General features: G+C 36.9%; 1 long non-coding RNA gene across 26 annotated transcripts in view; it reads right to left on the bottom strand.

Annotated features, from left to right (window-relative positions):
• Positions 1–26150, bottom strand: part of LOC146587860 (uncharacterized) — a 359490-nt gene that overhangs the window by 31550 nt on the left and 301790 nt on the right. For 18 of the 26 annotated variants that reach the window (XR_014897548.1, XR_014897547.1, XR_014897549.1 and 15 more), the window contains one exon: positions 2933–3033. This is a non-coding gene — a long non-coding RNA (uncharacterized LOC146587860). Of the gene's footprint in view, positions 1–2908; positions 3034–3063; positions 3123–10387; positions 10569–10831; positions 10969–16304; positions 16397–26150 lie in introns of those variants that run through there. The other 8 variants (XR_014897564.1, XR_014897570.1, XR_014897560.1 and 5 more) reach the window with 7 other exon arrangements.

The raw sequence follows: 26150 nt of genomic DNA, 5'->3' as shown, positions 1-26150 counted from the left end.
CTGTCAGAGAACTAGATCATTCTGCTTCCATTACTCATTGCAATAAAACGTGATCATCATCCTTTCTCCAGTCCTAACAGAAGTTTCCATTTTCATGGTACATAATTGAGGATTCCATTTTTTTTTGTATCAGGAGTATTACAATATTGAATCAGTTAATATGTAATGATATCCTGAATATTAGCACATCATTACAAGCAGAGTGCAATTACTTGAAAGCAATTTTGAAAAGTCAAGCAGGTCTCTGCAGTCACAAACTGCATACATTCTTAGCTGCATATCTTCCCTCCTTTAAATCAGCATGACATACTACCCAAAGTGGAAATCATTAGAAGTGCTGCTGCAATAATAGGCAGGTTGTAAAAATGAAGCAGATAGTTAAGGTTCATATATGGCTCACCACCAAAGTAATAGGATAAATCAGTTTTAAATATATTTATCTTCTATGTTGACCTGTGAAGTTAAAAAAAAAATCCTTACTCCTGTTTTACTGATGGAAGCATAAAGATTCTCAGTTTTAGGTCTACAACAATGTACCTAATCTTCACAATATGATTCATATATTGTCATATCCTGAAGGCATATAAAGCCCCTACCTCTATTGACAAGGGTATTACAGTCAGATTTGCTCTTTAGTGTTCACACACCCAGGTGTCTAACTCCTGATAGCCTAGAACTCAAYRCACATACCTCAACAACATTCAGGCWTGCGCTTAATCTTTCTTGTTTATCTCTRTATAAAACACAGAAATACTTGAAGCAAAAGCACAAACGAAGTCTACGTTCTGYGGCTGAAAGTATGGGAGACCAGTTTCTAGTCCTATTTTAGTGAATGCTTGCAAAGGAGCAATTTCAAAGTGGAARTTCAAATAATTACTCCCAGCAGATACTTTCACACTGTCACAGGCACGAGGGATCAAAATTRTAACACTGGATCCAGTGAGAAAAAAGAGGTTGTATCTGGAACCCTCACTTTACGTTGTCCTAGCCATTGCCTAGGTTATAGGCTGTTGAATCTAAATTATGAGTTTTGGAAAAACTACTAGTATCTTATCTCCCTCCACAGATGATTGCAATAGACTGACCAAAGCACATAAACAAAGAAAATGGTTGCTGAATGCACGTGTCTTATAGGAAGCCTTAACACTTAGCAGAATTCAGGCTTGCTACACCAAACCTAAACTCCTACCAGAGGAACTTTATGGCTCTATTTTTATGTGATTTTTGGCAAGTGGTCTGGAAATCTTATTGCAGAGTAGAGAATTAAACCTTGATGTGCATCATTCTGGCCTTACTTGTTAACTATTGGATTGGTATGCATATTAAATAGTTCCATGTTACTGAAAKGCAACTCATCATTACCTACAATTTCCAGCAAAGATAGAAACTACCAAATCAGTATGGTATAAATTATATGGCAGCTGTAATTCAGTGCCTAAGCTTGGGCTACAGTTCACACTCCAGTCTCTGACAGTATTAAATCACTATTTCAGTCAGCCTAATCCCAACATGTCTTGATTCTCAATCGAGTTGTGGTGAGCAAGGTCTAGGGACRCTTGCAGTTCAGGTTCTTGGGGACTGCAGGTGGTTCTGAAGCAAATTAAGTACAAAGAGAGCCAACGGTTTGTAATTGAAAAGTATCACCTCCTTGGCATTTGAAAGGAACGAAATACGTAAGTATTACTAAACCTTACAAAACTGGAATTCCCTCTTCATAGATTTCTTATTTTTATCGCCTGCTCTTCAGATACTTACAGACATTGCACTAACTCCTCACCTACACACATTAAAATAGACTTAATGTGGGAGAAGAAAAGTGGCTGTACCCTATGTCGCATTTCCCCCATACTGAGAAAAGCCTGAAGAAGTTTCAAAGGAAAATACCAAAAGCATGCTAGTATTGACCTGGGCTTTTGGCACCATGCTTCCAGTTACCAAAATTTCTGCAGGAATTCCACTGCAATCACCCAGAGGGGTGAGACTGTCCCCACACATTCATCCTCCTCTTCATCTAACCTCTGACAGGACAGGTGAGGACAGAGCAGAGCACACAGTTATCTGTGATAATTTTTTGCCTCCCGGGATACTGCTACCTCAGCTGAATTTGCAGGCTTATGTATCCAGCATTTGTACATTGGATTAATCTTGCTGTGAGTATGCTAAAAGAGCTGAAACAGTTTTTGAGCTGTTCTGTATATCTCAGAAACGCTCCTCAGACGTAACAGCTCTGTCCATTTATAACACCAACCACTTTACACAGCAATATGACAGTCGAAGACAAAATGCTTGTTCAGTCTATCTCCAGGAGCCTTTTAATGGTTAGARGAACCTCAAGTAACGAAATGCACGCACAAAACTGACAGAGCTTTGACCTACTGCACCACAGATATATATGGCCTGCCAAACACGGCACTGGTCTCGGCCATAGGAGACCTTGGCTCAAYCTGCAGTTGTGTTAGCGTTGCAATGCAGAGCCTTGAGTAGACTGTGCCTGTGTGTTGGCTTTCTCCACCCCCAAAAGGGATTTTGGCTCCTCTGTTATATACTGTAAGACACTGAGATCTACAGATATGAGAAGCAGGTATTACTATGTTTCACAACTTTATCTCAACTCTATTAAAATGTATTCTTCCCATGCCGATGGCAATGCTATTTGGATGTTTAGCATGCACTTTTCCATCATCTAACAACAGATGTAYTTTCTGGATAATCTTCAAGATTTTTTTACAGAGCATTTGAAATTAGTTTGTTTTAATTTTATTTATTTTGTTGCTTATTTTCTTTAAGCATTTTATCCTCAGAGACTTGGCTAAGCTATGACCATTAAAAAATTATACAGCAATATGTAGTTTCTGTTTTCCATTTAAGCTAACTTTTACACAACTATATCTCAAAGAAGTTAACATACCTTTTCCACCTTTCTGATTCTCACCTCATGAATGTTGCATATAGTCTCAGCAACGTCCCTTCCTGTTGTAGGACAATTATTAGAGCCAAATGTTGCTTGAAGTATGGATTATATTTGTCTTGCTCCTAGGATTAAGAGCAGAGAAATTTTCTTACCTTCCCGTTTCTCCAATTTCTGTCATCAGGTTTCCATAAACAAATCAGACAGCTTCTTTCTTGAGACCAAGAAGATGATGACGGGAAGAAAGAAGACCAGAATGAAAGTTGCAGAAAATATGACTTGTTCCAAAAACCCAGCAACTTTCTCTAATCTCCATTCCAAAGAGGTCAAGACTGCTAGAATAAATTTAGCCTCCCAAAAGCATGTTTAATCCAGGCCATGACTTTAAACTCCCTTGCTTTCTGTTCCCACTCATCCCCCTTTACAGTTTTTAAAGTAACAGAATTTCAAAATTRACATAATTTTACATTTTAAAATTAAATTGGTGAGTTATACTTCAGAAGGCTTTAAAAAAAATTGAAGCTGCTCGAAACTTAAAAAAAATATTCAGCAATCAGTTGCAGCAAAAAAAGTGAAGTTGCTTCAAAATAGTGTTATAAAGTCAATTCAGCAGAGATTTTCAAAACTATACTAGAGTTGTACATATGCAGCTCCCATTAAGTTTTATAGAAATTGTACATGTTTTGCCTACACTGATCTGAAAAAATCCAGTCTGCATGCCCAGCACCTAGTAACATAACACTAAATAACACCTAGTAACTTAACACTGAATTTATTGCTTAACTTCCTTCTTAAATTCTTTCTTTTCCTCAAGTATTAAGTCTAGAAGAGAGCTAAGATCTGACGGCTTCTGATATATTCTGATGTCTACAAGCAGTCTTTATTCCATTAGAAGTAGGCTAAGAGCCAGCCTGAGAATATTCAGGTAAGCCCCAAAAATGACACTGACAAGGAAAAAAAACTAACCTATTTCTATTTCCTGCAGTTATTCCTGACACACAGACTCAACCTAACAAACTTCAAGATGTTTTAAGGATATAATTATCTACAAATCTCCTTTTGTAAAACTGACATTTTACAGAATTTGGGTGTATACATTAAAGAAAAAAAAAAGATACATTCCTCCTCCATCCTACCCCAGTTTTATTTGTACCAGTGGAGCTAAATTGCTTCCCTCTGTGAAGCAGAGGGAACATTTATTTAAGCTAGTTTACATGTCTAGGGGTAAATTTCAAGCAATAGATACTTTCTCCTTTACATTTATTATTAAGCCTAAGGGTTTCAAATGTTAAAAAACCTAGCTAAAACCTTAAAAGTCTATCTCTTCAGCAGGGCCAAAATCTAAATTGTTTCTCCCCACAGTCAGTCCAAAGTACTGAACCTTATAACCACACCTTAGCTCAAGAAGTTTTCTCAAGTCCTCTCAGATCAAGAAGTTTTGAGGGTATTTTACAAAGCTATTAGTTGTCTCCCTCAGCCCTGCACAAACCAGATTCCCACAATTCATTGTAATGGGAGCATCACCCCATACTCCCAAAAATAAAATACTAATAAAAAGATAACATTCCCTAAAACACCTGGTCACATTTTTACTGAACATCATTCACAAAGGTGAGGATACAGAAGGGCAACAAAATGTATTATTCTACTCAAAGCTCTTATTCCTTTAAATAGGCATGTATTTTGATAGGATTATGAGTTTCAGTCACAATGGAAGGATTACTTGTTAATATGTATTCCTCATGTAATAATGAGTAAAAGTTTTAATACCAAGCAGGATGTTTCTTAATAATTTAACTCCTAGAATGCTGGCAGGTTCAATAAGTATTTTAAAGGTCACATATTTTCTACAGAAAAAATGTATGTAAAAATAGCTTTCAGGACCTATGCAACACTATGGGCCTACTTGCTATCTTACAAAAGACAAATTAAGTAACTACTATTACTTAAATAAATATTTACTCAAATGATTGATGACTGGTACTATCAATAAGTTAGCAGAGAGAATTTTTCCTGTAGTCTCAAAGATATAATTATATTACACTGAAAATATTCTAAATTAAACTGGCTACAGAATACAATAAGGCAGAGCACGCACGCATGTTTATTTTTTGATCAGTGGAAGCACATCCATACAGCACCTAAATCTTCACAACAAGAAGTACMTTTGCATCACTATTAAAGAACAGAATGTGAGTACAAAACTTATCTCATTCAACACATTCAAAAGTCAGGGAGTTCCCTGGAAAGGAATATCAGTGACGTTCAGTTCAGCAACTGTTCTTTGTCACCATTTATGACACAGCCTCTTTCCAATGCATACACACTGTTTCTTCACCCCCAGGAACTTCTTCACCTTTGCACACTTTTCCCTTAAGTCACATCAACATGGAAGAAAATTTAAAGTTTCACTTACTACATGCCCTGATACATATTTTCAGACCCTCCTGGTTCCCAACATTGGAAGTGAATMCCAGCGCAGAGCTAGCCAGAGAACTCTAATAAGCCAGTTGAGTTTATTTCCTGGGAAATATCTCTGAGACTAAGAAGAAATAGCAGTAACTTCTGAGAAGGGCAGTGAAACAGCAGCAGAAGTCTAGGACTGGATGAGCCAAGCGAGGAGGCAACATTCAGGAGAGAGCAGTATGCTAGGAGAGGGCATGATTAGTCATCCTGAAGTAAAAGTCTCCAAAAATCCATTGCGGGTTAAACTCAGCAGTTCCTTCCAATTCATTCTAGCAGACCTCTGCCCCCATTTTTCTGTATAAGAATTTGACAATTTGTAAACACAGGTTTGTAGTAAAAATTACATTAACTGACATTTTYACATGTTCACTGTACCCGTCTTAATTTTGCCTAATGTAGGCCGGCTTGTGTGTGCACATATAGATAACAGCAACATAATTAAACATGCCGTGTCACACACCATTTAAAATATGTGTAACAATTCTCTTCTTTCTTCCCCTTTCACCTTCCTTTTCYTTGTCAGTCATTTTCTTCCCTCCTTTTTCTGGTCTTCACCTTCCATTTCCTTTTTCTGTCTTTCATCAGTGTTTCCTCTTTCCACCCCCTCACAAGTTTTTTATTCACTATTACTCTCCTATTTTGTTTTCCAAATTTGTTTTGACTGCAATCTCCTCAACATCTTTTATAATAAATGCAAGCTGAATTGGTCCAACAGGCACTGGCCACCTCTCCTGTGCTGCATTAAACAATACTTTGCTTTTTATTTGTTCATGCCTAGAACAAAGTACTGTATTCAGATTATACCCACTGGAATATATTGTTTCAGTTAATAGAGAGCAATTTCATATTGACTGTGGAAGATATAAAGGAATATTTGAGGTTAAAAATAAAAGCAATCTAACAGGGTAGAGGATTAAACAAAAAATACACAGTCTGGCCTTGCAATAGCACATACTGCATGTATACATGAAGCAACGTATTAGAACTTTAAAAGATYAGAAATATGAAGATTGAGGACTAGGATTATTATTCCATATAAACTAAAGGCTAAATATTCTAATGAATTCAGCTTCTCTTTTTTTTCATTTAAATTAAGGACAGTCCTAATGTCTTGATACTAACTGCTCCTTCTTGCCCAAAGCGTGCCTCTCAGTTATCCCCTTCCTCCCTGACGTAACCTCCAAACCCTACGGCATGGAGGAGGAGAAGGAAGTACAACAGAGGGACAAGTAAGACACCGACACCACTTCTGYTCAGAGGGACAGGGTCTTCACGGAGATGACATTCTCTTACACTATTTAAAATAGTTAACAAAGTGTYTGGGGGAACAGAGAGGGAAAAACTCTAGCTCCAATCAATCTGTTATCAATGAGAACAAAAAATCTATGAATACTAGGTTGAATCCACTCAGGGGATAACTACTCCACTGAAATCACACCTTATTGCAAAAGAAAAAAAARGGGGGTGGGGGTATAAAGGCCTCTACTAATGCATACACAAAAGAAAGACTGAAGAATAGAAAGGAGTAAGAACAAAARAAAAGAAAGACTGAAGAATTCAATTAAAGTAATCGATTTGAAAATAGAGAGTATGTTTGTCATTGAAAGCCTTCTTTGCTTATACTGTACAGCAACAACAGAATGAACGTTTCTTGTTGATGATGTTGGTTTGGCTTAAGCCCAGGTCTTGCACTATCAGAACATTTTATCTGTACATTTTATTTCATTATTACAGGGGTTGCTATAAAGAAGGTTATTTTTATGTTAATGTTCTTACTCATCCCCTCTCCCTCAAAATTCCTTTCCTTTAATCTTCTCTTAAGAAATTTTGGTAGAATTTTTTCCTGTCCATATAAAGAGATAGAGAAAAAGTCCCTTCTCCTCTCAAAGTATACTTATGACTTGTTACATACAGGGGAGGAAGTGGAGGATGATGGCAAAGGAAAATAATCAGGAAGATAAAGATACAATATTTGTTCATTTAAATCTGCTTCAAGAAGCATGAACTCCAAGCAGCTTCTAACCTGCATTCAGAATTATTGTTACTTTGCCCATCTTCTGCTGGTTCGTCTACTCCAAAATCATGCTTATTCAAKTCATGAATACTGCAGCAAGTTACTATTATTTGCTTCACTTTGTTTAGTGTGGTCTTTTCACGCATTTGGAGTGCTTCCTGATAGAGTTTCCTCTGGACAGAGTTTTAGAGGCATATACCATAAAAACCAAACTGGCATGTTGTCTCTTGGAGGTGATGCAAACACAACCCTTATTGCTCTCTAGAACACATTCCTTATTAGGGCAATGTATTATTGTTATTATTACTATCAGTCATTTATTATTTATTTATTATTTATTATTTATTTATTATTATTTGGCAGCACTGGTAAGACTTCCCTACCAAAACAGCCAAACTTTCTATCTAATTCAAAATCAAAATGGGCTTTTTCTAGAGAACTCCTTAATCCCTGTCTTGCCATTTGAGAGGAAAAAATACACAATTTTGTTTCARCTTTACCCCCTTCACAGTTACATCRCCTTTGCTGGTTCAAAAAAAGACCAGCCAATGATCCCTTCATGAACTGACACAAAAACTCTTTCACAGAAATGCCAGCAAGAGGTGCTCAAGCACCAGCTACACATTATCCCATTATGGTTTGCATGCTGCTGACGCTTCTCAGCTTCATCGGCAAGGGGGAAAGCACTTAAGGCTACTGGCAAAGTAATATCTTTAGCAGCATTTAAAAGTATCATGCAAGGAAGTACTGTAACTGGTTTAAGTATATAATGCAAAAAGGTAAGCAATATTAAAATTACCTTAATTCAAATTAGGAAATCGCCTGCATTTATTTCTTTTCTTCATATGCACATTTTTTGAGTTGGTTGTGAGAGTGTTGAATATAGCCATGGTAAATAATGACTAAGGAGATACCGAAAAGTTTTGTTCAAAGTCGTGTAAAAGTCGTATCACCAAAATGAATTACATTGATAATGACTGGCAGCAGCCTAAGAGAAATGAAATTGTAGTGTTGGATCAGCCTCTACTACAAAATGTCTGTCTCCAAGGAGACCCATTTGTTTGACCCAATGAAGGCCTATTACGAAAGCGGCACTAATCACAATCCTTGCAGTAGACATCACAAGAAAAAAAATGAGCTTGGAAATTAAATTATTTTTATATTCCTACGGTCTGTGCAGTCACCTGTAATAAACTAGAAATGGTAAGCACTACTGCAGGAAGCATCAGAAAACAAGTCTGTATTTGTATGTTCCAAACACAAAATAGAACTGTGTTCTCTATAACTGTACCCTTTACTAGGGGACAATTCAGTTCTACATGCATTAGCTGTAGAGTGTGATTCATAAATCACCCTGTGCCAAGACTGAGATTAGGCAGAAYGAAGCAGTATATTCCTTTTCTATGAGACAGGGGCCATATTTTCAGCTTGGACACAGCAGCAGAGCACCATGGACTTGAATGAAGTCTCTGGAGTCAGCAGGAGCACATCAGCATGTACTAATTCCTATCCATTCTGCAATTGCAACTTGGTGGAAATTYGCCTGGTTGATCTTACATCTTTTGTAAGAATTGGAGATATCTGCAAATTTTGATACCAGTAAATTAATACTCACCAGTTTTTGCACCACTTGGTAAGAAACCTTTCTTCTGATCTTAAACAAAGATCAACAATACAGAATTTCATCACAAAGTTCTTTAAGATCTAGATTGAAAAAAAATCTGTAAAGCTAGGTAACAGTAATTGTACCACTGTGCAGTACGGTGAAATTACAAATATTGTATTACCATCTACTGAATAATAAATGCATAAATGAGTTATAAATGCTAAATTGATTTTTTAATCAGACTTAGAATTATTGATACTGTTTTATCATCTGGCAAGCATTTGTGCAAAGCATTATAACAACAAAACAATGCTCCATAATTGCTGCTATGTGTGAGAAAAGACAGTATGTGGATTCATTGGAAACCAATGAAAGAACCATTATGAACAGAGCTGAACATAAAACCACTTGCCTAATATTATTGAGTTCTGGCACTGCATTAGAGAAGAGTTTTAAGAAGTAAATGGCATGAAGGGCATAGTTCTGCAGATATTCAAAAGGGATCTTATGAGAAAGCACTAAAATATGAGTACAGCAAACTCAGAGGTGGTGATTCCTGGAAAGGAAAATATTCAGAAGCAACTGGAATTCAGCCCAGCTTTCTCTGCTAGAGGCTAATACTCTATAACAGAGGTTCTCCAGTTCATTTCCTCGKGTGTCTCTAGTGGCGACAGTCATATTTCTAACCAGCAGACGCATGCCTTTCCACCCCACTTCCTGTCAAAGACAAAGTGTCCTRGTCCCCAGGTCTTATAGCCTGTACCGTAAAGGTTGGTTAAAGCTAAACTTATATGGGATTTCAGAGCAACATCCTTTTCCCCTCATTACTTTCCCCAATAAACTAGCTCAGCATAGCCTAACAGCTAGTGCTTCCAACTTTTGTCTAATCACACAAAGCTGTGCCTGCCCCAAGGCAGGCATCTCCAGTGATGCCCTYGGACTGTGCAGTCAGAAGGGGTCTTCATTCAACTACAATGACTGTTTTTCCATAGACCATTTACTCGCTGCTATCCATTTTCACTACACCCTTTTCTCCCGTTAATGAGCCTTGAGGCAGCTTGAATCAAGGCTACTCTCAGCTCCCTGATCTGCCCCACTGGTAACCTCTATATGGAGAATTACCTTCACCAACCTCAGGCAATTTTCCAGTTTCACAATTCACTCATCAAGTTTCTAGGGCCTGTACTCAAGGGAACGGTGCATCTCCGCAAGGTCCACATCCTCTATCCCACAGATGCACACAACTTTCAACTTCGTGATCAGCTCAAGACATGATCATCAAAAAACCGAGAAGTAGCATCAGAAAAGAATCCTTGTCMTCTCATTGTCTTGTGTGCCATCTCCCAGCACTCATCTGATGGAAAATATCAGAAATCAAGTCAGTGCCACAGACATTAGAGAGTGAGGACTGATACCTGGTGTGAACAACAAATGAAAAAAGCTRCCTGATCCTCAAGATTCAGTAAGATAGAAGTATGAATATGAAGCTGAGAGAATTAGTCCACAATGCCATAGATGGGAGAGGTTCTCATTTGAAGTGAGTTAAAAGAGGAAGTCAAAAATAGGAGCTGTTCCTGGAATGAGAAAGGGAAATCACTTTCTTATTCCATTGGGACCRCAGTCAAAACTGTCTGGAGGAGAAAAACGAGAACAGCATTTTGAGTTGGGGTTGGGGATGGTTGTGGAAAGGCAGAAGATGACYTTGACAATAGGAAACATGTTTGTTCTAGAAATTAGGAAGAGTAAGATTTATAAAACAGGAGAGGGAGTGAAATAAATATAAGAGCAAAGGATAATGATAGGATTAATCCTTTTATTAAAAAAAAAAAAAAACTACCTTGATCCTAATGGAGGCATGTTGCCAGTTTCTGAGTTACAAAAGCAGCATTTGCTTCTCCTTTACTTTGAACACTACTTGCTAGCAATGCAATGGTATTTTGAGCCCACTTCTGCAAGGCATGAGCAAGAGTATATCTAGAGGGACAAAACAATTGAGTCTACAGTTTATCAGATACAACATGTGTTTGATATAAACCATCTGCCTRAAAACCTGCCTGTTTTCACTTATTACTATTAATTTCTAGGTCCCAGGAACTATGAAARCTGACATTCGGAGAATTCATACCACTAAGGCAAATAAGAAAGAAAAAAAATCATCTTGCATTATACAGAAAAAATGATTGCTGCAATTCTTCTTCACTATTAAAGGAAAACCAGCATGATTCTAGTTAACACTTCAAAGAAAATGAAACCACAGGAAGAATACTGCCAAAATATTGTTCAAAGTTATATTAGTAAATATATGTCAGATCTCCCAAGGGGTTATTAAAGGCATGGTTTTAAAYGGCTAAAGCTGTGTATGCATTAAGACATTGGTGAATCTTTACATTTTTTCTAGAGTGGTGCCACCAGGATCAAAATCCCAACTCTTTTGAATTAGATACTGTATTTTTACTTTCCATTTTTATTGGTGAAAGTCTGATAATGGGATCAAGGCTAAGATTTGTGCAATAAGAAAATATAATCACATAAAACAGAATTATTGCTCCCTCTCCTTAAAAACGCTTAAAGATATTTGAGCAGAGACAATAGCAGCACAGTTTCACACTGTGGGAAAAGGAGCACAAACTTTCAGGAGCAGCCCTTAAACTTTAGAAAGAAGGAGGAAAAAAAATAGCAAAATACACCAAGAATTTAAAATCTTGCCTTCATATTCTATAATGGCAATAGTTTCCAGAATTACWGCAATTTGACTATACCCACAAGGTGATATAACTTTAAATGTTCTTATTTTTCTTTTTTTGTCCACAGAGAAGGTCTATTAATCTCGAGCTTTCAGTGTCAAAACAGTAATGCTAAAATCTGTAGTTTACACTGCTCTTTCCAAAAACATTTAGTAAAAATATAGTTGAAAACAATTTGCAGAAAGTATAGSGGTTGCTAATAGAAAATAATATGACAAACCAACACAAGGATTTTTTWAAAGAGTTTATTTATCTGCCAACATCCTTGTCACAGTTACTTTTTTAATAAATTCTAAGAAATAAAAAGTAAGTGCTAAACTTCAGACAGAAGGATTCTGTTCTACAAAATGGGGCCATAAATATGATTTAATATAGGATCACCTTACCTTTTTAATACAAATGTTTTAAACCTTATTTTATACTCCACATGAATTATACATCTGCAGTTCCTATCATTTATAAAAGATGTGGCCTTTAAGGAATTTGACAGTGGACTGATCTAAGATCAAGGGAAAGTTCTCTAGAACATCTTTAGGAATAAACATCAATCTGACATTATAATTTTTCAGGAATTTTGAAGTGAAATATGAATTTTTATCAGATAATTATCTACTGGAGGTCAGTGTATGTCACTTTCCAATCATTTTCTATTACAGATATAATACAGAGAAGGTATATATGTACTGGAACAAATTTTCCTGGCAGAGTTATAACTGTGTAGTCCTACAGGCTTTAAGGAGATAGCATAGGCATAAAAAGATGGTTAATCTSCTCTTCTGAAACAAACTGCATAGCATCTACAAAAACATTTCAGCCTCTCTTTATGATACTGTTTCAGCTGGGACAAATTAGTGAAATAAACCTCAAAATAATCAGGGTCAAAATTCAACATCTCTTTAAGAATACAGTAGTTTTCAACAAATAYATAAATATATTCTAAAAACTACATTTTATTAGAAATCACAGTAAAGTATTTATCTGTTTAGTCCAATTTATTTAGTTCAAATTTATTTAGTCTTCATTATGCTGTTTAGCTAGGGTAGCTCTTCTTTCCTTTCTTATGAACTGTATTCAAGACCTTTATACTGTGCCTCATTTTAGAGTCAAACTTGATCTTTTTCCCTCTTAAGAGATGGAGCTGAAGTCTTATCTTGGTTGATGGATGTAAACAGAAAATAACTTTGGTTGGTTTGGTTTCCATTTAATGCCCTTAAACTTTTTATAAACTACTTTCAACTCTCATTGTTGCAAATTACTTTTCCAACTGTAAAGTGTCACATAAAAAAGAAGAAAAATGCAGTTAAATAAAATAAGTTCAAAGGTGGCTCTTGATCTGCATTAGTATTTTCAAGGTGAGAGTATGCCCCATAACGTCTGCTCATTTTTATGAGGGTAAAATACATAAGAGTAGAAATGCTACATTAGGTAAGTGAGATAAAGTGGAATGTTATATCATGCAATTATTTCTTGCTTTTATCTCAGGATTACTAAAATCAGTGTGGTCGGCAAGGGGATACAAATTAAATCTTCCTAGATACTGGCACTAAATGCCTTCTAACAAATGGTCTGTTAACCTCTTTCAAGGACCCCCTGACATTAAGTGCTATTGGCTCTGTGGTTGCTAGTAAATATCAGGAAAAATTTAAAATATGGGCTATAACCTGTGAAGCAGAACATGAGGACAGATTCTGCACCTGCCACAATCTCTTTGAGCTGCTAYGTGACTTTGGACATTCATGTCACTTCTTTGAGCTTTATTCCCTCATCTGTCTAGCTTGGAGGCCCTAGTAGAGATTCTGCTTCTCAGGGGCCCTAAGCACGGTTATGCTGTGAAATACAGCTATAACCCAGGTAATAATAAATGCACTCTCTCATCATATCTCATTACAAGAGGCGTGCTTGAGGGGATTCAGCTCAGAAACTGGGAAGCGCCCGGAAGTTCTTCCACCTGAAAATGCCCAAACAGAAATACACCTCAGCTGTAGACCCACAGGCTTCATTGCAAGATAAAGARCTAAGAGAATCTGCTCACAAAGACACCCCCCCCCAAAAAAAAAAAAAGAAAGAAAAAAGAAAATTGTTTTAGATGCTCTTCTCTTAGGTGATTTATGTTTTTTCTGGGAAAGAAATGTTCTCATTGTATAATTTGCAAATTCAAGTATTGCTAGGGAAGCCTAGAGCAAAGGAAAGGCATTCTTTTGTCAAGAAAACGTATATGAAGTTTTAGTGATTGGTTGTTTTGTTTTGTTATTCCCTGAATAGACTAATTGCCTAAAATTGTGAGATAGCAGCATCATTACAGTTTGTCATTTCATGCTCAAACACTGGATGGGTTCCATAGGTTAAGACATACACTTCCCTGTCTTACATGCTAGTTGGGCTGCCACTATTCTCCAGCCACACGAAGGAAGTACACGTCTACCACAGGCTTGTGGAGCTCTGCATGAGATCATTCAGAGAGATTTTCTAGGCTCAGGTGCAGACAACAGCAGATTAGGTCCTTCCTGGTAATAACATGTTTTAAGTAAGTCCTTTATGAATACCTTGAAGATCAGTTTAGGCACGCCGTACAAGCAGGTGTAATACATACGATGTACCCCTTCCACTGCATGCTGGCTTCACCATGTCCAAACTCCTGGCAGAGCAGAACTGAGCCAATGCAGGGAAAAGCCTACATTAGCTTCTCACAAACTCTTAATCCTCAAAAATAATGGAGGCACCACAGTTAAAAGAAAAATGGGGAGGGAGAATGRTTTTGCCTCAGAAGCACAGTATCCAAAGGGCTAGGTTTGGTGTAATGCAAACTACACTTTATTGTATTGGCTGTTCTGTTTTTCCCACAAGGCAAAATTCATCTATTTGTCCCATAGAGCCATAAGTCCACTGGAAACACATTAATGCATCAAGCCTCATACTGTGGTTATAAATGAGATATTGCTCCCATTTCACAGTTGGAAAAATAAGTGCACACAGAGAGTAAATTACTTTCCCAGTTGCACAACACGCATATCTATGGCAGAGCTGGGAGGGTTTATATATTATCCCCCTGCTCAAACAACCATCCTATTCTTCCCCAGAACAAAAATTATTCTGATGAATGGTAAAAAACAAAGAAAAGTTCCTGAGAATAGACATGTGTAAAAAAACTCTTTAGCACAGCTTAAAAAATGGACCTGAAGCTTTAAAAAGACAGTCTGGGGCTCTGGAGATGAGTAATGGGCTTTTAAGCTAGATTTTTCCTTTTTATGGTTATGCAGCAAGATTTTAAGTAGTAGGCCAGCTCAGTCTATCTGGCTGGTCCTGCCAGTGATGATAGTGGTCGYCTTTGCTTATACTGTGCTCATGAACGATATTCTGCAGTTGACATGCAGCATACTTATTTTTTTGTTCCAGTCAGGCTTTGATCTACAGCATTCAAAGATGAACAGTTCCTTTTAAGATATTTGCAAACCTTGTCAGAGTCTGATTGTAGCATGACATTAACATTAGGCTGATTATTACTTGCCTGAGGAAGCACTGTTTCCATGAACACTCCGGCTTTTCTCTCACTGTCTAGTGAGCTAGATATTAGCACAGAGTGTAAATGGCAGCAGCTCCACAGCAAAGTCCTCGTAAGACTGCCGAAACAAAAAGGATTCAATCTTCCTGTAAATACTGGAAATTTGCCAATTAGATTTCAGGATAGCTTTGCTGTACCTCTCAGATTTGGAAAAAAAAAAATAAAATAAAAAAAAAAAGCCAGGTGATACCCACTCTCACTCTGCCTAACTCAGCGTACTTGTGATGAGGACAGAAAGTCTATTTCACTCAGATAGGCACTGTATAAACTAGCTCTGCAGGGGGAGAGGAATGAGAAATAAACAGGGGGATATTCTACTTGGAAATGACAAAATATTACTTTTCTTCATTCTTTTCTCTTTTTCTTTCTCTTCATTTTACTTTTTTACCCYCTCCCTCCAATTTTCTAATGCTTTGTAAAAGCAATCGCTGACTTGCAATGTAAAATGACTAGATTAAGGTAAAGAGATTATCTTTGTGGAAGAGCACACTACGACCCTCTGCTTATTTTAGCATTGTCAAATTTTCCAATAAAACCTTCAGGGATATACTCCATCTTATATGTGTGCATGTAATTTTCATTAACTTTAATGAAAGTACATATCAAAACAGGAAAAAATTCATTATAGAAAGAAATGGAGATCTTCCTCCATAATTGCAAGCATTTGTCCATGTTATTAGTCCYAGCAATTTAAAGGGAATTCAGAAATTAAACAAATGTCCAACAGAATGAACAGGAGCTGCATAAACTGGTGGTGTCTTTCTCAGTCCTTGACAGTAAAAGACTAACCATAGATGTTTTGGTCTCCTGCACACTCTGTTTACTAATTATACCAGTAATAAAGGAACAAAGGAACTACTTACAGGAAGAATAGAACAGAATTCTAGAGGGGAGGGAAAAAAAAGAAAAAAGTCTTATATTCCCACCTTTATTCAAGTAATATTCTGAATGAAACATTGATTTTAGGAAAAGAAAAGAAATAAAAAGAAAGGTCTGAGTGCACATACCATTATGCACAGGAACAAGCACAAACATACATTGAGAGAGACTTGCCACAYCCTGGGGTACGTGTTCTACGTTCATGTCACTCTCTTAAAATCTGTTAGTGTCAGAGAGGAATAAGCATGATGATTCATACTCACTCAAGATTATTCATGAACAGATCTAACTGATGTATATAAGACAAAGAAGAGAACAGAGTGCTATTTAATGAACTCTTGAATTAATCCAACAAATAACATGTTTCTATTTCTGCACCTAGATCTAACTGATGGTCGGAGCATAGCCTTTACCTGCTAAGAATGTATTTCCTAAACAGTTTCCCCTTCCTCTCCAAATGACTTTCCCAACTGTCACTTTAAAAGTTTTACACTTTGATAAAATAACCTTATGCTACTTACAGTGCCTTGATTCCCAGTTGCCTTCTTTCTCTAAGCAAAACAAACTAAATACACTAAAAAGCTGAGCTTTTTTTTTGTTTGTTTAGTGTATTCATTAAAATGAGCAAATTGTAACTAACTTAAAACTCTCACCATGGACATACCTTGGTGTGTCTAACGGTTGTCTTCAGAGGCAATCCAGCACAGACTGCCACATGAAATGTAACATTCAAGCCATATGATTATTTTTACCAGTTGGCTTTTATTACTCTCTCCTCACCTTTTCCATTCTTTCTGCAATGCTAGTCTCTACCTAACTACCAGTGTCTCAGGCAAACACTCCTGAACTGTTTTTCATGCTCCTAATTGTACTAAACATCCCTGAACAAAGAGGAATCAGACAGCGTTAATTCTTTGACTATGCTCAACGATCAAAGAATTGGTTAATTCTTTGACCAATATTAATGCTTTGATCATTATGAGAATCCATAATACATCTTTAAATCTTTTCAAGGCCTCTCTCTGCCACAGAATAGAGGGAACCAGCKAACCCATGGCCTGTTAAATTTGGGGACAAAGAGCAGTATTGGCTTTTATCTGTTCCTCATTAGAAACAAACAAAACTCTCCCTCTAAGAAACTTCACTGCACCATGATRCACAGAGAAACATATATTTTTTGGTTAAAACTAGTCACTGAAACAAATACAGTATGTTTTTTTTTGTTAGTATTTGTTTCAATTTGAGACATAAAGGTAATAAATGCTACTCCAAAACACTAATATATTGTCATCTAATGCACTTTAGGAATGAGGCATCACATCAGATGTGCCTTTCGTGTTTGTTTTCGGTATAAGTGTTAACTTAGACATCAAGGAATTTTGCACCATACCTACCTTCTTGGAAAGAGACTGTCACAAAAATAGTCACTAAAAACTATGTTCTAAATTTCGAAATAAAAATTCAGAATAAAGTACCTCTAAAGTTTTTGATACTGTCTTAGTTTCCTTCAGTCTGTCACCCCTATTGGCAGATTATTATCCAAAAGACTTCAAAAAAAGACATGTTCACAGCCAATGCAGGTGATTCCACATTTCTCTACGGAGATCACTTGAAATAATTACAAAGATTTTATTTTGTTTATGAAAAAGTTTTGGTAAATATGGGTCAACAAGAGGATTCCACTCGTTGCAAAGAGCTGTCTGATATGTTACCACCTTTTATGGCCTCAAAACACAGCAAGAAGCAGACCAAGAAGTATGAGAAGTATGTTCAGAGCAGGGTGAGTCACAGTTCTCAACCACTTACTTACCTGACAGAATCATTTACACATCTCCAGCTATGCAAGACTGTGATTAAAGTCTAGCTTGATATTTGAGTAAGTTATATTTTTGTTATAATCAATATTCAGGTTTAAATTCAACATACCTGAATATTTACATTCATTCACATTGTGAATATTTTGGCAATTACGTGACATTACTTCTTATTTAAAATTACATACTATGTTATCTGGTAAATAAAACTGCATTTGAATCCTAAATTTCTTAGGGGACCAAAGAGCCTGAATATGAAAATGATAATATCAAAAGGAGATTGAGGAGAGAGGTCAGGGTACCCTRTTTAAACATACTCCTGTGCTATAACAATTCCCTGCAATTGAAAGACTGATTCTATCTTAAGCAGTCATGYGCAATAGTACGTACAAAAATCTTCCTTATTTTTCATTTTGCCTAACTAATAGTATTATAGTATTCTCTAGACTTAATGTCACAGTGAATTAATGCAAGGCTAAGAGCAATAGGAAAGAGTTTAATGGCAACCACTGTACAGAACATAAAACATGGGCAAAGGACAGGAAGAAAGAGAAACAGCCCTGGTGATGATCTTTCAGTTGTACGAACCTCCTCCTAAAGTTCACACCTCTCTGGAAACATATGTTTAAAATCAAAACTTTTTGGCAATCTGATCACCTTTGCTATTCTTTCATTCGGCCACTTTTGGTTTTGTACGTGGAGAATACATAAACCCTTCATAAGCAGTCAAGTGTCATCAGCCCAATAAAAAGGCATCCGTCTCTGGGAGCTTATCGGAGAGGTGTTAAGTATTTGCAGCTCCTGTACAACTCTATGGACCTGTTCTACAACTTGTCTTCAAATTCCATTTGCACATTTCTGCTTATGGCTCAATACTTGTGTGCTTTTACAGCCTCACATCCCAGGTACAAAAGTACAAGAGCCAGCCCCTCCTTTACTGCTATCAGTTGTGCATGAATTGACCCATCACTTGTTACTGGGATCTTGACTTCATGATCCAGCCTACAGGAATATATATTTTTATATTTTTAATGGAGGCCAGTTAGATATGCTAAATCTTTCCACTGACTTTAGGGAACTTTGAATTGGGCTCATAAATGCATGTAAGAAATTTGCTCAGTACTCAAAAAGCCTTTTTTTTTTCTTTTCTGAAAAAATCCATAACTGATTTTTAAAAAGTAAAGCAAGCACATAAAATAAAATATAAGCACTCTGGCATAGGCAATAAATAAGCACATATCTTAACAGTAGGGGTGTTAAATAAAGACAGTTACTATAGCTGCACTATCATTTTTGGAAAAACCATTGGTTGCTATTGTTAATTGGAAGATTTTTTGCAGATATTTCTAACTTGAGAGGTACAATATGTTCCAAGTCAACTGTTGGTTGTCAATAAGGCATTTTTAATGTTGTTATTATCTCTGTGCTTAGGCATCTAAACACAGCAGGATTAAAAAATAAGATCTTATTTTGACAACTAAAAACCCTCAAACCCTCTTAAACAACAACAACATTCATTTCTGTAAGTGACACTTCCTTTAAAATCTCTCTCTCATAAACTGTCATGCCAAATACCTATGCTCTGAGTCCCCTACAGGAGACCTTAAGTTTGACAAGTCAGCTAAAACTGCAGATTTGTTTGYTTTGAGACTCTTAAATAAATAAAATACTTTGTGCTGAGATATACTGCACAAAAAATGAAACAGGCCCCCTTCACATCTGTAAAATATAGGACTGCCATCAAAATAATCTCTCATCAGTGGTATAAAATAGCACCAAGAAATAATGATGTTTGACTAAAAGCTGGATAGTGTCTGATTTAAACGTAATGTAACAATGATGTTGCAAGAAAATACAGCTAAAAGCTTATGTTCCAGCAATGACACTAGAGAGTAGCTATAGATTCATTAGGGTCTGTTAGAATCTTCCAAAATAGTGTACTTCAGATCATTGCACATGGAAATCATATTCACTTGTCTGGGACGTGTACWTAACTGCAAGATAGAAAGGGATGAATATGCTGTACTGCTGCTAGGCTTTTTAAAGGCATGGTGAGGATCCCATGTAAATCTTCAAAGTAGAACAAATAAATTGGCTAAATATTACAATAGCAGCAAATTATCATTGCTTTTCTCAGCATTTATTTTTTAAACAACACGCCACATTCATTGGATATTCATGGGGCTGTTACGCTTACATGTGCAGTAACTGTTGCACTTTAGCATAATAAGGAGGGAAAAGTGTAGGAAAGGAGAAAAAAAGTCAGATGTCCCCAAATCAATCCCTGCTGTGCCTACACACGTAACTCATATTAATGGAAAAAATATTCAGTAAGTTATGTTACTAAATTAAAACCAGGTGAAGTTCATAATGAGTAAGGATAATTACGCCAGCATTCCTCTTAGTTGAAAAGCCCTGGTTGCTGCTGGCTCGTGTGACAGAAACAGCTGCTTCAGTCCCACAGAACAAGTAGACTGATGCTTTGTCTTCGACCTTCTATTCTTTTCCAAACCCTGTTTCTAATAAACTAACCTCCCCAGGCAGAATTCCTTTTTTATTATTATTTTGTTAAGTATACTGTCCATTGTAATTTCATGGAGCTATTAGTTGTCAGCAGTGACTCAGGGGAAAACCATTAGCACAAAAGATTTAATCCTGCAAGTATTTCTAATTGAATGTGAGTTCTTGACTCTGTAAAAAAAAAGTCCAATATGGGGCCACACCAAAAGACAAGTACAGAGTATGTTATTAGTATTGCAGCAACACATCAGCTGACAAAAAAACAMGGAAACCATTGCAAAAGGCAACAGTTCACAAGAGGCCTGCCTACACTGAAGGGGCAGGGCTACAATCAGAAAAGACAGAAGGAGGAAACGAAGCATATCAGAACCATAAAGAAGGGCAGCGGCAGAATAATGCTCAGGTCTAGGCTTCCACTTCCAACAAGCTGAAAGAAAGAAAGAACTTCACAAGTACGTCACTTGTCCTACCACAGGTAATGGGCTCACCTTCTGCTCCAGGCAGGTTCAGGTTTGGTACAAGCGCACTACTCCTTCCTGGTTCTCTGGTGGAGTATAGCTTGCAAACAAGACTATTTTGAATACGTTTAGAGAACCGTAAGTTGTTTTATGGGTGCTATTCTTATCTCTCTTTCCCTTAAAGTCAAGCTCTTTTAACAAGCATCCTGTGCATGATTGAGAATACACTAATGCATAGGTAAATTAGAAGTATCCAGCATCTCACAAATTGTGATACTTAGAGCAACAGTATACTTCATGACACTCTCAATACTAGTTTCTTGGTTTTCCCATGGCTTTACAAAGGAATAGAGGTACACTTGCCTTTCAGATGATAACAGACCTATGGAGAATTTTTGAAAGCAGAATGGGTAGGAAATTGGCAGAGACTGCACTTTTCAAGAAAAGAGGAGAAATGCTGAGAATTAATTGATTTGCCATCAAATTTGTCATCAGTTGATGACATTATGGTATGCATATACCCCCTATGTTGTAAAGAAACAAGGTACTTGGCAAACATTTTAGGAAGGTCAGCTGAGTGATATGGAAAAAATACCAGGAAAATAAAATAGAKAGCAGAAAAAATAAAATAGATTACTCCAAAAGACTTTAAAAATGCTGTTTCCTGTATCAAATGATTCTGCTAAGAATCCTAGTGAAGAATCTTTATCAAAAGCAGCAACAAAATTTCCATTAATTTAATGGAACCAAGATAGTGCCGTTCTGACATCGACATACCGAAGCATGAAGAAATTTTTTTGGTAAGTTCCAAACTTCTCTGCAGTTGCAGAGTCATGGGAAGGACTCTCGGCTTAATATGCAGTATGAATGTCAGGAAAGTTGTGACCTCTCAAGGGAAAAACAGAAATATTATATGGAAATACTGCATTGAAATACTGCGGAAGTAGTGCACAGAACAGTGCTTCAGGAGCCTTGGAAGCTTGCTGTGGCTGACCCTGCTCTGTGCAGGGGTTGGACTATATGATCTCGAGAGGTACCTGCCAGCCTCAACTATTCTCTGCAATTCTGTGAAAATGAAGGTAACATCAAAATTGGCAACAGCAACATTTTACGACATCATATTCTAAGCTAGTAAGAAGAGATGAAAAATTTGATCTAAAACCACTTTGTTATCTCATGTTATCCTTGTGTTTAGATCAAAAGTTTTAATTTGTGTTTTCTCCTTCTTTTGCCTCTGTTTTCTAGTGACATCATATCTCTTTTTAGCATTCAGGAATTGGAAGCATATTTACAACTCATTTTAAGCTTATTTAAAAAAAACTCTTAGGGTAAAATCCCCAAGAGCGTACTGAAGAATTATTTATTTTTAGGTRTGAACTTCTTGTTGGATCTGCAGAAATAATGCATTTTGTCAAGACAATAAACACACACAYATACACACACACACACACACACTGCCTCGATATCAGTCTAGTTAAAATTACAATGTTAGTTTCAACTATGATCTAGAAGGTAATCYTAACTGAGCTTTAACATCCTATTTTTGGTTAATCATCTCAAAATTGTGAGAATTCTTCTGGTTAAAATTCAGTCTGCTGTGGTCAATGGATCCTACAAGGTACTCAGTGAAGAGGCCTCTTTAGTATCTACTTAGGAGCCATGAAGGACGTACAGATACTCTGCTGATATTTGCAGAATAGATATTGAACATTGTAGGCTAGAGCATAGCATCTGTGCAGCTGAAGAGACAGAATGTCCCTCAACAACCAGCAAGACTGTGCTTSACCCAAGTATTTTCTCACAAGGGTCAGACATTTGACACTCCTCAACTTGCCATCCCAACCCCTGGCTAATGAGTGTGCTCTCTTTTTGATGCTTTGGAACGTAACAGAGTTTTTCTTAATACATATTCTTAGCCGAGAACTTAATAAAAATAGCCTTCGTGACATTATTGAAGTCTGTTTATGTTTCACTTGAAACACAGTGAGCTAAAAGCAACCAAGGTGAAGTGTAATGCCACAGCTCAATGCTACTTGAAATCTGTGCAACTGATTTCTTGGAGGGGTGAAGGGAGGAGGCAAACGATTTTAGCAAGTATCAGAACTCTAATATAAAAGCTTCAAAACACTTCATACAGTGTGAACCAAAAATTACTACAGATCTTTGATAGTGTATATAATGGCTGCATAAACAGCTAAAGAGAGGATCTGGACTGATCTACAATATCTTTAATGCCTCATTTTTTCCTTTAGAGTTTAGTATCAACAATTCTCTAGAAATGTATGTTCAAATGCATCAGGAAATCACACTGAAGTCTTTGTTAACCAAACTTTGTAATGGATTTATAGGTATGATTTAATGTGGGTGTATATGTATGCAAACTTGATTCTCTGCTTGCAGACAGGGAAGCAACATGGAAAAGTCATTGCTATTATAATGAGACAACAATCTGCTGCAGGAAATCAGATGATCTTCCATTAAAACATATATTATGAACATAAAAGTCTGAAGCTTTACTCAGAATTTACAGAGGTTATAGAACGTAAAGCCCTATGACAAACATTAGCCATAACCATAAAGATGTAAAATAGTTGGCTATATTTTTGAAATTCTTAACAAAAAGTTCATTTTTCAGAGGTTTGAATATTTGGTTTAGTTAGTCATTCCATAAATGTTTGTGCTCACAAGTTTAGCAGCTCGTACTCAAGAATACTTATAGGTAAGTCTTCAAAGACAACATAGAACCAAAACAAGGCCGTGGGCACCTAACTTCTTCTGTACCCAAAGTGYTGCTTTTATGGTTGAAGAATGAAAGCTCCAAATTTCCTGTATCTGTTTTTTTTTTTACTAAGGAAATAGCTTGAGTATGTGAAATTAATCTTTAGAAGACAACTTTAACACTGATTTTGTTCTTTATTTGTAAGTACTAAAACAATCAGGGACTTCTAATCTATTTTGGGGAAACAAAGAATCTGAAATCAAGTTTAACTTTGTAGAACTACACTGGGATCTAYTGAGTCCTAGTGATAAAAAAATAATAACAATGAAAGATTAATTAACTGGCAAAACAGGACTGCCTTTTTCATCTATTTGTTGAAAAATGTGTACCCTTTTAGTAAAAGTTTTCAGAATGAAGAATTTTATAATTAATGAATCACTTATTTCTTTAAAAAAATATAATTACTATATGCTTTTCTYTTCCTTCAAATAAAACCACAAAAACGAACTTATTGCAGAGCCAGAGTAAAAACTTTAAAGCTGATGATACTACTTGTATTCATCAAATTCCAGTTAAAATATTATCCTCCATTAGTCACTTAATTACTTTTTAAGATCTAAAAAGAAAGAAAAACCCTCTTATAAGATTCCTATACTTTCCATTGTCAGCCGATTAGACATCACAGATTTTTCTTGCATTTTCAGCTAGATTCAAAAATACAAACAGGATATGCAGAAATATAAAAATATATTAATTTTCTCATCCCYAAAAAAATAATCAGACTTATTTAAAATGTAAAGATGCAAGATGAATACTGAATGATGTATTGTGCCTTGTTTCATGAGACGACCAAGCCACATCAGTCCAATCCATTCCTGGATTGGATTTGATTTCCCTCTGATCCTTATACGCCACATTCAACATACCCGCTCTGTGGAGGGGCAGACCTCTTTGCAAAAAGCAGGGCTTCCTTTTGGGAAGGATGCAGAGGGGGCATTGAAAATTATCAYGACACAGATAGGAATAAATATTTGATCACAGAAATTGAGGCGCACTAAACTCATAAGAAAAATAACTACCTGGATAATCMTAACCTTCACTTTCTTTTCCCCAGAGGACAGCCAGTCTGCTGCTCCTTCTCCWAAACTTTCAGTTGCTTGCGGGTACTTCGTGAACCTTTTGCCCTAAGCCTGGGAATGATTAGCATCGCTAATGGTTCTCCTCCAGTTTCGATCCATGCCTTTTACTCCCATTTACCCACTGCTCCAAGCCACTCAGCTCTATCACCACCTTTTCCTGAACTGCTGCATCATATTGTGATGCACTGAGAAACAGCTATTGCTAGAAGCTATCCTTCACAAATGGGCAGGAAAAAGCCTATGTAGAGATGTTGCTTAGTACTTTCAGAACAGGATTCTTTATTCCAAATAAAAATACACTTATGAAGCCCTAGTCAACAATACTTAAGTGTGATGCCAAGTTTGTCACGTGTCCAGACAGACCCAGACGTGCCTGTTCCTCCAGCCTGGTTGGTCATATGGGCAGCCTGGTTTCTGCCAAGTCTATGGCAAGGAAGTATTCCCTCAGTGCCCCAGAATTTTTTTCTGTTTGGATTTAAGTCAGAATTACCCAGATACCCTGACAGTTTTCTGAAGCATTGCCTGTGCTCTTGCCATGCTGAAACTGCTGCAAGCCAGGCATTCAAACATTTTTAATGGACAGTTTGCTTTGTTATACAGCCACGTGAAAGTCCACTCTGAAATCTGTGCCACTGGCCAGTCTGTCCAATACAACCAAGTCAAGTTTCTTGCTTTCTGCTTCAGACAAAATATTCACATATACCCGAGATAAGCAAAAACCTGCCTCTCTCATTCTGCCCCCTAAGCTAKCTTTAATTGTTTCGGGTTGCTTCCCTTTTGCCCCTAGTGGGGAAACCTTGAATGCATGCTGGAGCGGGAATAACCGAGATGCAATTGCAAGACCAGTAGCACTTTATATTTTCCGAAGAGCTTCTTTTCTTTCTGCCACTGCAGCTTTTTCTCCCTCCCTCCCTCCTCAGTGATGACAGCGCACTTTCTTTGCCTTCAGGGTCTCTTTTGTCATTTAAGTTCAGAATTCGCTAGGAAATGCGGGCAAGCAGACAGCCATTGATCTCTGCTAGACAGCTGAGGTGGTGACTCAGCGTCTGCACCAAAATACTGCCTTGAAGATAAGCAATTAACCTGATTAAGTACCCAAATTATTTTCAGGTAATTGTGAGCTCCTAGCATATGTTCCATACACTACGTTGAATGTTAGCTGCTACATCCCTATGCTGCATTCATATTTCTCTGTCTGGCAACAGCTATGTATAGAGACTGCTAGATGGATATTCGTAGATAAAAGCAATGATGAACAAAACTGCATCTCCCCCTGTTTTGGTATTCTGTGACATTCCCGTCTCAGCAGACTGTGTCTGGCAGT

The sequence above is a fragment of the Rhea americana genome, unplaced genomic scaffold, assembly GCF_003343005.1.
Source record: "Rhea americana isolate MKP2758 unplaced genomic scaffold, rheAme1 scaffold_56, whole genome shotgun sequence".
NCBI classification, from domain to species: Eukaryota; Metazoa; Chordata; class Aves; order Rheiformes; family Rheidae; genus Rhea; species Rhea americana.
This window is presented reverse-complemented; position numbering and strand designations above follow the sequence as displayed.